This window comes from Humulus lupulus, chromosome 3, assembly GCF_963169125.1.
Source record: "Humulus lupulus chromosome 3, drHumLupu1.1, whole genome shotgun sequence".
NCBI lineage: Eukaryota > Viridiplantae > Streptophyta > Magnoliopsida > Rosales > Cannabaceae > Humulus > Humulus lupulus.
This window is the reverse complement of record NC_084795.1, coordinates 83,974,811-83,986,913: the sequence shown is the minus strand read 5'-3', so window position 1 is coordinate 83,986,913 and position 12,103 is coordinate 83,974,811. Positions and strand designations below refer to the sequence as shown.

Sequence of the window (12,103 nt, the reverse complement as noted above, 5' to 3'; positions counted from 1 at the left end):
GTATAAACTAGACCTACCGCTAGCACTAGCAGATAGCCACAACGTGTTCCACATCTCAATGCTACGCAAGTATGTGTCCGACCCATCTCACGTCCTCAAGTACGATACGATAGCACTCCAGAAAGACTTGAGTTACGAGGAACGACCGGTTAGCATCCTGGATAGAGGGGTGAAGCAGTTACATCCCAAGAGTATTCCAATAGTCAAAGTCCTATGGAGTAATAGTTTTGAATGAGAGGCAACGTGGGAGTTGGAGGAGGACATGCAAGGCCGGTATCCAGATTTATTTGGTAAGTAAATTTCGAGGACAAAATTCTTTTTAGTAGGGGAGAATTGTAGAGTCCAAGAACTTTACTTAGCTAGTTAGATAGTAGTAGTAATAGTAATAGCTAGTAGTAGTTGTAGTATGTTTATGACTGTGGATTTTGGTTCAAGCCGGGACTTAGTTGGACACTCGTAGTAACACTTGTAGATTTTATAAGTTTAACCTATAGTTTAAGAATATTAATTATAACATAAGGTTTGATTAATATTGCTGGTTATTAATATGACAATTATTATAATCTAAGGTTTAGATAGAGCCAATAAGAATATGACACTTGTCATGAGCATGGATAATCCTAAGGTTTAGATAGAGCCAATAGGATTATGACATTTGTCATATGCATGATTATTAAGGAATTATTATTTTAATGATAAAATAAGGGAAATATAAGACTTAGTCTTCACCTGAATATGTTAGGAGCATGACATTTGTCACAATTTTATTTATTTGTGGATTAGGTTGTAAATAAATTTTTCGTAATTTTAGGGTATTGTAACTTCCGACCTATTTTTGTCCTTGTTATGTTATGAATTTCGAACAATAATATTTCTAGAAAGTTGTAGATAATTGAATTAGCTTTCTAATGCTATAAAGAGAGTCTAAATCAGAGTCGTACAGCTCCAGATATGTTGATTTTACTGCAGATGAGTTTAGAGTTACGAGATTTAGGGAGTTAGAAGTTAGGATTCTATTTGTTTTTATTATTTTTGTTTTAAAAATCAAGCTTTGACTCCTTAAACCTCTCTCTGAACAATTTGACCAAGTCCTAAGCATTTGGCTAAAGAATATTCCAATATTTTCAATTAAATTCATTATTTTTATTCAAAGCCAAAAAGAAGATTTTTATTCCTAGAACTTTATAAATAGGACCTAGCACCAAGCCTTTTCATTCATTCTTCAAGCATTAATCAGAGCCTTCCAGGTGCTAGTGAGACTATAGAGTGATAAACACTTGGGTTGGGGTTATAAGCTTAATAAACACTTGGGAAGTAATGTTATAGTGTATTTCAGTTTCGAGGTATAGTTCAGTCATAGAAGCATTCAAGGTATTCCTAATTCTAGTTCCTTTTTGTATTGATTCTTATAGTTCTTCTCTACTCAAATCCTAACTCAGTCTTTTCTATTCTTGGTTAGGCATCTAAGTTCTTGAACTTGAGGTTCTTGTTGGTAAGTATCTTTTCGATGGTGTAGTTCATTCTTTTCATCTCTTTTCCTTAGTATACTCACCTCTCTATTATGGTTTTTAGGAGTGTTTCCAAAGTCCCGATCTTGTTCTCACATCCCGGTTTTTGGTAAGGAAAATAGGGTCGATTTGTATGCTTTTATGTTGTTGATATATGTTTATGTTATAAGTATGATATGTTTTTAGTTGTTGGATTGTTTAGATAACAAATAAATAACTTGTTTAGATAACAAGTCCCAGTAGTAGATTCCTTGGGCATATGATTGTTTAGATAACGAGCCCCATGAATTTATGTGACATGTTTAGATAACTAGCCCCGTAAATTTATGGGTATATGATTGCTTAGCTAGCAAGTCCCAAGAAGTATGATGGCCATTGTAATAGATGTTGTATTTATATAGTCAGATGATTATAGTTTACAGTTTATGTGTATGTATATGTTTCATGCTTGTAATATATTTTCCTTGCTAGGCATTAGGCTCATTCCTTTATGTTTTATATGTGCAGGAAAATAGTTTTGGCGACGCGAAGGTTCTTGGCAGCTTGGGGATGTGTATTGAGGCAGGATGGAATCGGTGGACTGCGCGTACGATTTGAGGATGAAGTTTTTTTTTTAGTCTTTTAGTTATGATTTCTATGTATTATTTTTCCGCACTTAATTTTGTAACCAATTTATTTAAGTTATGTTTTGTTTTATTTTCAAAACAATGGGATCCCATATCCTAAATGAATTTTTATGTATTTAACCTTTACTTTACAGTTTTTAAATAAATTTATGGTTATTTCATATGTACGTTTTCTTAAGATTAGTATAGTAGTTATTAATGGTCCAAAGTCTAGAATAGTTCGATCGTTACACTCATCACACCCCAAACTTGAATGATTGCTTGTCCTCAAGCAATAAAATGCATTACTAAAGAAAACTAAAATGAGATACTAAAGAAAACTAGAACAAAATTATCAAATAACCATAACCAAGAAAATGACGTATACCAAGGGCGTATTATCTCAATATGCTCAAACTTCTTTAACTACTCAACATGTGCAACAAACATGAGATCAGAATTTCAATCCATCAGAATTTAAACTTAAACATTGTCAGCTCACTTAGGTGCATACATGTCAATTTTACAAATTCTATACATCATATGATTCATGTGCATCAAGACTCCTTCAAACCCCAAAACAGTGAAAATAACCATAAGCTTGCTCAATCAATGCATCTCCACTAATGTAAATAAAAAAAAATCATGTAGATCATAAGGACTTTATTAAACTTATAACATTAGGCTTAGGTAAATGGTAGATAGAAATGATATTTAGGCTAAATTTCACACCATAACTTACAAATCAACTAACTCAAACAATACACTAATCCCCTTTACAATCATCTTTTCCAACATTATTCACTCCATGCTTCAATTTTCATCACAAATGAGTTATAATCCCCATAGCATTTGTCTCTTGGTAATATATATATATATATATATATTACAAGATAACTTTTGAAGAAAACACAAATGGATTAAAACTCAGTAAATATTTTTTTTTCAAACACCCAAACTTTTCCAAAATGTACCCCAAACTCCCACTTTACATCATAATTTTAAACAAATCAAATCAACTCAACTCAACCTATGTTTATGGTGAAAAATAGGATGAAGGTAAACTCTTTCAAGTTCATGGCTCAAAGTCAAAATCTTAAGATGTTTTCAAATAGCAAAGAATAAAATAGACAATATTAGGCTCAAAAGAGGACAACAAAAGATTGTGCGTATAAAGGGTTAGCTTTTTGGCTCAAACGTTCCAAAGAAAAGCCTTAATCATATCTACACGACAAAGATTTAGAATTTCGCCTCAACATATAAATCAAGCAAGTTCTAGTTATCCCTATATCAACCAAAAAATCCAACTCTCTTCATACCCACAGAACCACATTATGCATAGAACAAGTAAAACGACACGCAATCAAAACATATAAGATGACAATATCAAAGTAAATATGATAAATCAAGCACACAATCCACACATTTACTACACATAACAAGTACTATCAAAGTATTAGCATCATCATCATCATTGATTCCCATAGGCTTCTAATAATATCTTTGTTAATATAGTAATCCAATAATCCAATAATCCAATAAACCTAACTACCCAAAAAAAATGCAAACACATAAAGAAAAAAATATGCTCTCCCCCAAACTTAAACTAAACATTGTCCTTGCTGTAACACAAATGAAAATATAAATAAATGAAGTATAGAGGACTTCCCTGATTGGATGTGGTAGAAGAAACACTGACAAGTATTGTGACAAATTAGCTTTATGTCCATGCACTTCAACCTAAAAAATATGAAACTAATAATAAATAAAAATAAAACTAGATGAGAAATATGGGTTGCCTCCCAAGAAGTGCTTTGTTTAATGTCATTAGCTAGACATTATTTTTCACCTTTAACTCGGTTTTCCAAGCAAAGTTACTTTCACATGATCTTCATCGTCTTCATGATAATGCTTGATTTTATGCTTATGAACTCGAAAGATAGACCCATTCTCTCATTTTAAAGTGATGAGACCACAAGGAAAAACTTTTGTAATGGTAAAGGGCTCCAACCACCTTGATTTAAGCTTTCTTGGTAAAGACTTGAAATTTGAGTGGACAAGCAAGAATTTTTGTCGTTGTACATATTCTTTCAGTGGCAACTTCTTATCACACTTTTTAGTCTTCTCCTTGTAAACATTTGAATGAGCCATAACAGTTCATAAATGCTCTTTTGAGGAAATTTTCTCACTACCATGTTGTAAAGGATCTACACACATCTTCTCTTTTTGAACTTCACACACTAAAGGAGAGAGTGATTTAATCCTCTTGCAAGTATTCACAGTTACTGGACAATTCACACCATTGTAAATATCAAATCGAACCTTCTCTTCATTAACTTGTAAGGTTAAATGACTTGCTTGTACATCAATAAGTGTTCCACCACTTGCTAAGAACGAGCGACCAATTATCAATGGAATCTCATGGTCCTCCTCCATATCCAATACCACAAAATCCACAAGAGATACAAACTTATCTACTTTAACTAAGACATCTTCTATAACTCCATGTGGATATGTAAAAGAAGGATCAACAAGTTTCAAAGTAATTGTTGTAGGCTTTACCTCCCGAGACCTAACTTCTTAAAAACTGATAACGACATCAAGTTATACTAGCACCAAGGTCACACAAAACCTTATCAAATGACATGCCCCCAATTTTATGAGGAATAGTAAATTAGCTGATAGGTGTCGCATGTCGTATAAAATTTAGATATTTATTTTATCAATCACTTATACCAGCTACTTCAGTATAGTGGTAAATAAGGGTCGAGCCCACGAGGACTATGATCAAATTACTATTCAAAATAAGAACTAAACAAAAATTAGATAGGGGGTTTAGTTTTAAAAAATAAAAACATAAAATGAAATGATGATCAAAGATTAAATCTAAGGATAAAACGATATTAAAGAAATAGTCAAGAATTACTCCCCACCTTCAACAATAAATCTATCAACAATGACAAATAATATTCCCAATTCCAAATTAAACAATTAACCTTGCATATAACACTTAAGCATTCAATTATCCCAATTTCCTTATTTTAATTAATTAAAGTTAAGTGTTCTTAATTAATCATTTTTACCTATCAATAAACCCATTAAGTATTCGATCTATTTAACCTATTAAAAGCATTACACTCTATGGAAACAAGTTAATCTAGGCAACAAATTCATTAAGCATTTAATTCATTTAACCTAGGTTCTATTTTTCATCACAATCAAGATACCCATCACAATACCCTGATTGCAATTTATCACTCTACTTAGAATCCTAAACTGTTAGGTTAATAGCAATCCTAAGATGATAGTAGAATAATGCAAAACCCTAATTAGTTGACAACCTAACAAGATATCACAATATTCATAGCATTCAATTAGAAGGAATAAAATTTAATACAAGGGAATAGAAGGAATAAAATTTATGATTGCATTCAAGATCTCATGTCTAGGGTTTTGAAATAACTCTCAACTACAAAGAAAACTACTCCATAATCACATTCATATTCACAAACATAAATATTCAATGAAAAGAAATTAGTTTTGAGAAGAAAGAAAAACTAGATTGAATAATAAAGATGATGGTGTCTTCTTTTCTCCTTTGCTGCTCTAGCCTCTAAAATTCGCAATCCAAAGTTATTATAAAAGTTAACCTGAACCCCTTTAATAGACCTTTCAAAAATACATTTAAAATTAAAAAATTAAAGAAAAATCGATCGGCGACCACGACCAGTGTTTCTTGGCGGTCGCGTCCACTAAAACATGTATTTTCTAGAAAATCGAGCTTCGACTTGGGAAATTTCAGGCCGCAGCCAGTGACCATTTTTAGCACGCGTGCATTTTTCTTCATTTTTTCGTGTTTCTTCAACTGCAGCCACTAATGGTATTTTAACCATAACTTCCTTGATATAGCTCATAATTGGACGATTGAAAAAGATATGGGAAGCTAAGAAAAATATCTAAAACTTTTATTACTTGAAACATTTTCAAATGAGTACTGGAAATTTATCAAAATTAAGTGTGAAGTTTCAGACTTGTAATTCCGAGCTTAACCATTGCTTGTAAAACATCCCAAATTCTTTATTTTTCACCCAAATGTCTTGGAAGTCCTAAAAACACAAAATAAACTTATTAAACATACAAATAATCAAGTGCATAATCAAAGAAGAATAATTAATTAAAAATAGACAGATTCGATACATATCAAATTCCCCACACTTGACATTTTCTTGTCCTCGAGCAAATACAATAAAATCTAAACACATAAGTAATGGTTTTGTCGAAAGCGCTAGTTGTCTCAAAGAATGATCAAACAAATAAGTCATAGGAAAAATTTGAATTCTACATTCCTCAAAATTTCAACTCAATGCATGTTACCACTTAAACTTGATCTTTTCTGATTATACACAATCAAACTTATTGAAACACAAACATTCGAATCAATTTATTCATGCCAAAGTAAGTTTTAAAGTCTCTTGTATAGTAAATATTTTCATGAAAAGCATCCACCCGATAGACATTAACCAATTATTCTCCACTAATGTAAACACACATAATCAAGAATCAAAAGGTTTTAAAAGCTTGTAATGTAAGGCTAAGGTTAAAGGTAAATGAAAAATGAATATTTAAGCTTAAATCACACCATAGCCTATATTTTTTTTTCTATTCTCTAGATCTTCCCACAAATCTTTCATACAATTCAAGAAAATATATAATCTTTCTATTTTTTTTTATTTCCACATTGATCTCACTATTTCTTTTTCTTTTCAATATTTCTCAATGCATATTTTTTTTCTTCTGTTTTTTTCTTTTCAATTCAACTAATTGGAAGAAATAGTAGATCGTATACTTTCACATTATAATCCAACAAACCAATACAACTTCCCCTTCTTACAATCCATAACCCAACCCACCAAATCAAACAATCATATAAAACTATGGTGTAATGAGTCACAAACAGAGATAAAATTTTCAAGTTACAAAGGTTTAGATATTGGCTGTAAAATAAAAAGATCAGTCATTATGGTTCAAAAATGGGCAACTAGGGTATTCAATTTCATAGATAAGCTTGAAAGCCAGAAACCATCAAAAGAACATGCCTTAATCATCTTCCTAATCATGTGTACTTAGGATTTAGCCTCAAACAATTAATCAATATTTTATAGAGTGGTCGAAACTATATATATATATATATGATAGCATGCATAAATATCTCCAAACAATAGTGAAAAGGTAAATCTAATTGTACACACATTATGTTTAAAAATCAAAGATCATGCTTAAGTAACAACCACAGAAGAGTTAAGCACACAATTCATGCAAAACTCATCTCAATAAGAAGTTTTATCATCAACAAACGGCTTCCAACACAACCATGTTTACGACAACCTAAAAGACTAAAAATAACTAAATAACACAAACACAAATAACAACTAAAGAAGTGAGAAATAAAAATAAAACAGGCAACTTTCCCTTCCCCCACACTTAATTAAAGCATTGTCCTTAAGGCATATACTAAATAAAAAAATCAATGCAAAATAAAAAGATAAGGGTAAGAAAAAATCATGCAAGTTTTCTTTGTTTAACGTCGTTAGCTCGATGAAATGCTGCTCTCAAGATCTTTATGTTGGGTATTTCAATGAAGTCTCCTGCCCTTTTATCTTACCAGGAGAATCAAACACATTGAATTTGATAAATTCACCATCAAATTCCATTGTCAACGTTCCTGCTCTAATATCCGGCTTTTTATTTGTTGTCATCAAGAATGGCCTTTCAAATAAAATCGGTGTCGGATTGGGTATTGATGCATCCCCCATTTCAAGTATATAGAAATCTGCTTGAAAGATAACTCCATCAACCTTCACCAGCACATCTCCAACTACCCCTAAAGGATAAGCATTAGTGTGATCAGCCAGTTGAATAATAACTTATGTCTCCTTTAGTGGCCCAAGATTTAAGGAACCATATGTTGAATATGACATGACATTAATCGATTCTCCCAAATCTATCATACATTGCTCAGTCCTTTTATTCCTAATCATACAAGGAATCGTAAAGGTTCCAAGATCCTTGCATTTTGGTGGCCGCTTCTTATGGGGAACAGCAAAGACGTTCTCCCCTACACTTATCTTCTCATCACCCTTCAATTTCTTCTTATTCATGCACAACTCCTTCAAAAATTTAGCATAACGCAACACTTGTTTAATAACATCAAGTAATGGAATGTTTACTTAAACTTTGCAAAAAGTCTCAAGAATTTCATTGTTAGCTTCCTCTTTCTTAAACTTTTTCAATATGTTTGGAAAAGGCGGACGAGGGACATAGGTTGGCATAGTTGGTTTATGTGACTTTTTCTACGTTGATGGTTCATCATGGATGGAGTTGTTTATTACTTTCTTTTGCACTGGAGCTGGCAATGAAGGTTGTATGGGTGGCTCATATTGTATACCACTTTGTAGTGTTATCGCACTTACATTTTCTCTTGGGTTCCTCTCTGGCTTGGGAGGTAATCGTTCAGAATTTTGAGCTTCAAGCTTGCTCAGAGATGTAGCAATATGTCCTATTGTGTTCTCCAGATTCTTGAGAGACACTTGAGTACTCTGAAGAATTACTTGAGTCTGTGTATTGGAAGCCTCAAAAGTTTTAAGCATGTCTGATATTGATGGTTCTTGATCTTGTGGAAATCCAATATGAGGTTGTTGAGGACAGGGTGCATAGGCTTGTTGAGGCCTTTGTTGGTAATTTGTAGAGTCCAAGAACTTTACTTAGCTAATTATTTAGTAGTATTATAGTATGTATAGTACCGGGAATTATTTGGACACTCATAGTAGTACTTATAGATTTTCTAAGTTTAACCTATAGTTTAAGAATATTAATGTTAATCTAAGGTTTGATTATATGACTGATATTAAGAATAATATTTGTTATACTATAAGGTTTAGATGAGGACCAATAGGATTTTAAGCACATGTTATGAATGGGTAATTAAGGATTAAGTATTTTGAGGATTAAATTTAATAAGGAGTAAAGTTTGAATGCAATAGGGTCAGTCAGCAGCTTTGAATACGTTGAGGGCTTAGTCAAGGCTGTTTACTCCATTCAAACTTAGCTAAAAATGTGTAATTTCGTGTTTAATTAATCAGCGTGTGCCGATATATCGCAGCTATAGGGGGCGATATATCGCAGCACGTAGATACGGAAAACACGAGACGATGCACGACAGCCTCGGGCATACTGGCCCAAGCGATATATTGCCTACAGGGGGCGATATATCGCCTCCTTCAGTGTATTTTCAAATGTTTTTGAATTCTTTTTCCTTTCAGCCATTCAACTTCTTCATAAGTCCAGCATCTTTTGAACGAGTCTTCAGCCTCTGCTGAACGATTATTCAAATTAATTTCACCTAAAAAGCTATTATTTTTATTCAAGTAAAATTAAGATTCCTTCATTCCCAAACTCTATAAATAGGACCTAGTACCCAGCCATTATTCACCTTTTACTCTAAGTTCAGAAGCTGCAAGTGCTAGGAGAGTGTGAGAGTTAAACACTTGGGTGGGGAAATCATAAGCTTAATCATCTTAAGCTTATCAAACACTTTGGGAAGTAAGATTTCATAGTATTTTGGTTCGAGGGTTAGATTGATCTACAAGTCCTCAAGGTATTCAACACACTCTAGTTTATTAGTTTTATGTTATGTTTCCCTTCTCTTAGTCTTCTACTCAGTCTTCTAACCTCATTCTTATTTTGGTTAGGGAATCTAAGTTCTTGAGCACATAAGTTTTGGTAAGTGTGACTTTCAATGGTTTAGTCTTTCCATTCCTTTCATTTCATCTCTTTTTCTTCATTAGACTCACCCTGTTATATATGGTTTTAGGAGTGTTCCAAAAAGTCCCAACGCTGTCCTCTTATCCCGGTAACTTTGGTAAGGAAAATAGGATAGAATCTATATGTTTTATGCTTGTGTTATCTTATGTGATATGTTATGAAATATGTTATAAATATGTTATGAAATGTGTATGTTTGTAGGCTTGGGCATATGACCCATATGACTAACAAGACCCCAAAAAGATTATGGGCATATGACCTACTTAGCTAGTAGGACCCCACTAATCCCATGGGCATATGACTTGTTTAGTCTATGGGACCCCAAGTAATAATGGCCATTATAATAAGTGTATGTAATAAGTGTTATGATATGTCTTTATGTTTATTATGAAATTTTATGTTTATGACTATGTGTTAGATTTTCCTTGCTGGGCATTAGGCTCATTCCTTTTTGTTTTATGTGCAGGAAAATAGCTTTAGAGGCGGTAAGATTCGTGGACGCTTAGAGAATGTGTATCGATGGTGAATGGAGGCAAGGAGTCGAGAGTTCGATTTCTCGAGGATGTAGTTTTGTTTTATTTTTTTTATGGTTTTACATGTATTTTCCGCACTTTCTATGTAACTCCTTTTTACTTTAAGTTATGTTTTGTTTTAAAGACAATGGGTACCCATATCCTACTTATTTTATGAAAGTAACTTTTGTTTCTACAAGTTTCTAATAAATTTATGGTATTTTCGCAAATGTAAGTCTTATTAAGGTTTGTATGTATAGTTTCATTAATGGTCCTAAAGTGTAGAGTAGTGGGTCATTACATAATTAAACCCTGGTGTTCTGGTAGGTGCTGCTTGTTGTTGGTTCCTATATCTTCAATTAGAATGATCCCTCCATCCCTCATTATAAGTATTTGAATAGGGATCATATTATTGTCTTTGCTATGTAGGAAACCCACCAATGACATTTACTTGCTCAGTTTGTACCTCTTCAAGAGTGGGACAAGCATCATTAGGATGCCCCACCATTTGACATATCCCACAAGGTCTTACTTGATGACCTAAGGCGATTTGTTGAACCATACTAGTCAATTGTGCAAATTGCTGCTCTACTTTAGAGTTTGTCTCATTTACCCCCTTAACTGAAACCTCATGACGAACTCCAAACTGTTGGGAATTGGCTGCCATATTAGAAATTAAACTCCTAGCTGCAGCAAGAGTCTTGTCAACCAGTGCTCCCCCACTTGCTGCATAAATCATGCTCATGTCCAATGGAAATAGTCATTCATAAAAGTATTGGATCAGGAGTTGTTTACTTATTTTGTGGTGGGGGCAGCTAGCACATAGCCTCTTAAATCTCTCCCAATACTCATATAAAGACTCCCCAGTCTGTTGGCGAATGCCACAAATTTCTTTCCTTATGCTACCAACCTTAGACGTTGGAAATTAACGCTCCAAGAACAACGTCTATATTTCATTCCAAGTATTAACAATTCCAGGAGGAAGATAATAGAGCCATTTCCTTGCACCATCCTTCAAAGAAAATGGAAAGTCTCTCAAATTAATCTACTCTTCCGTTACTAACGCTGGCTTCATACTAGAGCAGACTATGTGAAATTATGTCAGATGCTTATTCGGATCCTCTCTTGGTAGCCTATGGAAAGAGGGTAGTAAATGTATGAGACATGAATTGACTTCAAAGTTAACGTCCAACATCGGATATTGAATACATAGAGGTTGATGGTCTAGATTCGGCGCCACCAACTCCTTGACTGTCCTTTCCTAAGCCATCTGAGACTTAACTGATGTGTCAGATTCATAATCTTCATCAGATGGTAATGGTATTTGTACTAGATTGACTTTCTTTGAAGGTTGAAAGAGTGGATTGTCAGTGATAGTCCTTGAAGAGCGAGACGACGATGTCTCAAGATATTGCTTTATGGCTTGTAGTCTTTCTTGAGTATCGTCGCCAGACATATACACCTGTAACCAAAATTTTAAACTAGTTTGTATGTAGTTAATTAAATTTATGTAGTTAATTAAATGGAATAATAAAAAGACTTACAATAATCCCCAACAACGACGCAAAAAATTTGATGGGGGTCGTATGCCATATCACATTTAAATATTTATTTTATCAATCACTTATACCAACTACTTCAGTATAGCAGTAAATAA

At 33.2% G+C, this 12,103-nt stretch overlaps 1 non-coding gene across 1 annotated transcript; it reads left to right on the top strand.

Annotated features, from left to right (window-relative positions):
- Positions 1-11,243: 11,243 nt before the first annotated feature.
- LOC133828348 (small nucleolar RNA R71) lies at positions 11,244-11,350 on the top strand. The gene has a single exon (XR_009890974.1). It is a non-coding gene; the product is annotated as a small nucleolar RNA R71 (small nucleolar RNA).
- Positions 11,351-12,103: the final 753 nt, after the last annotated feature.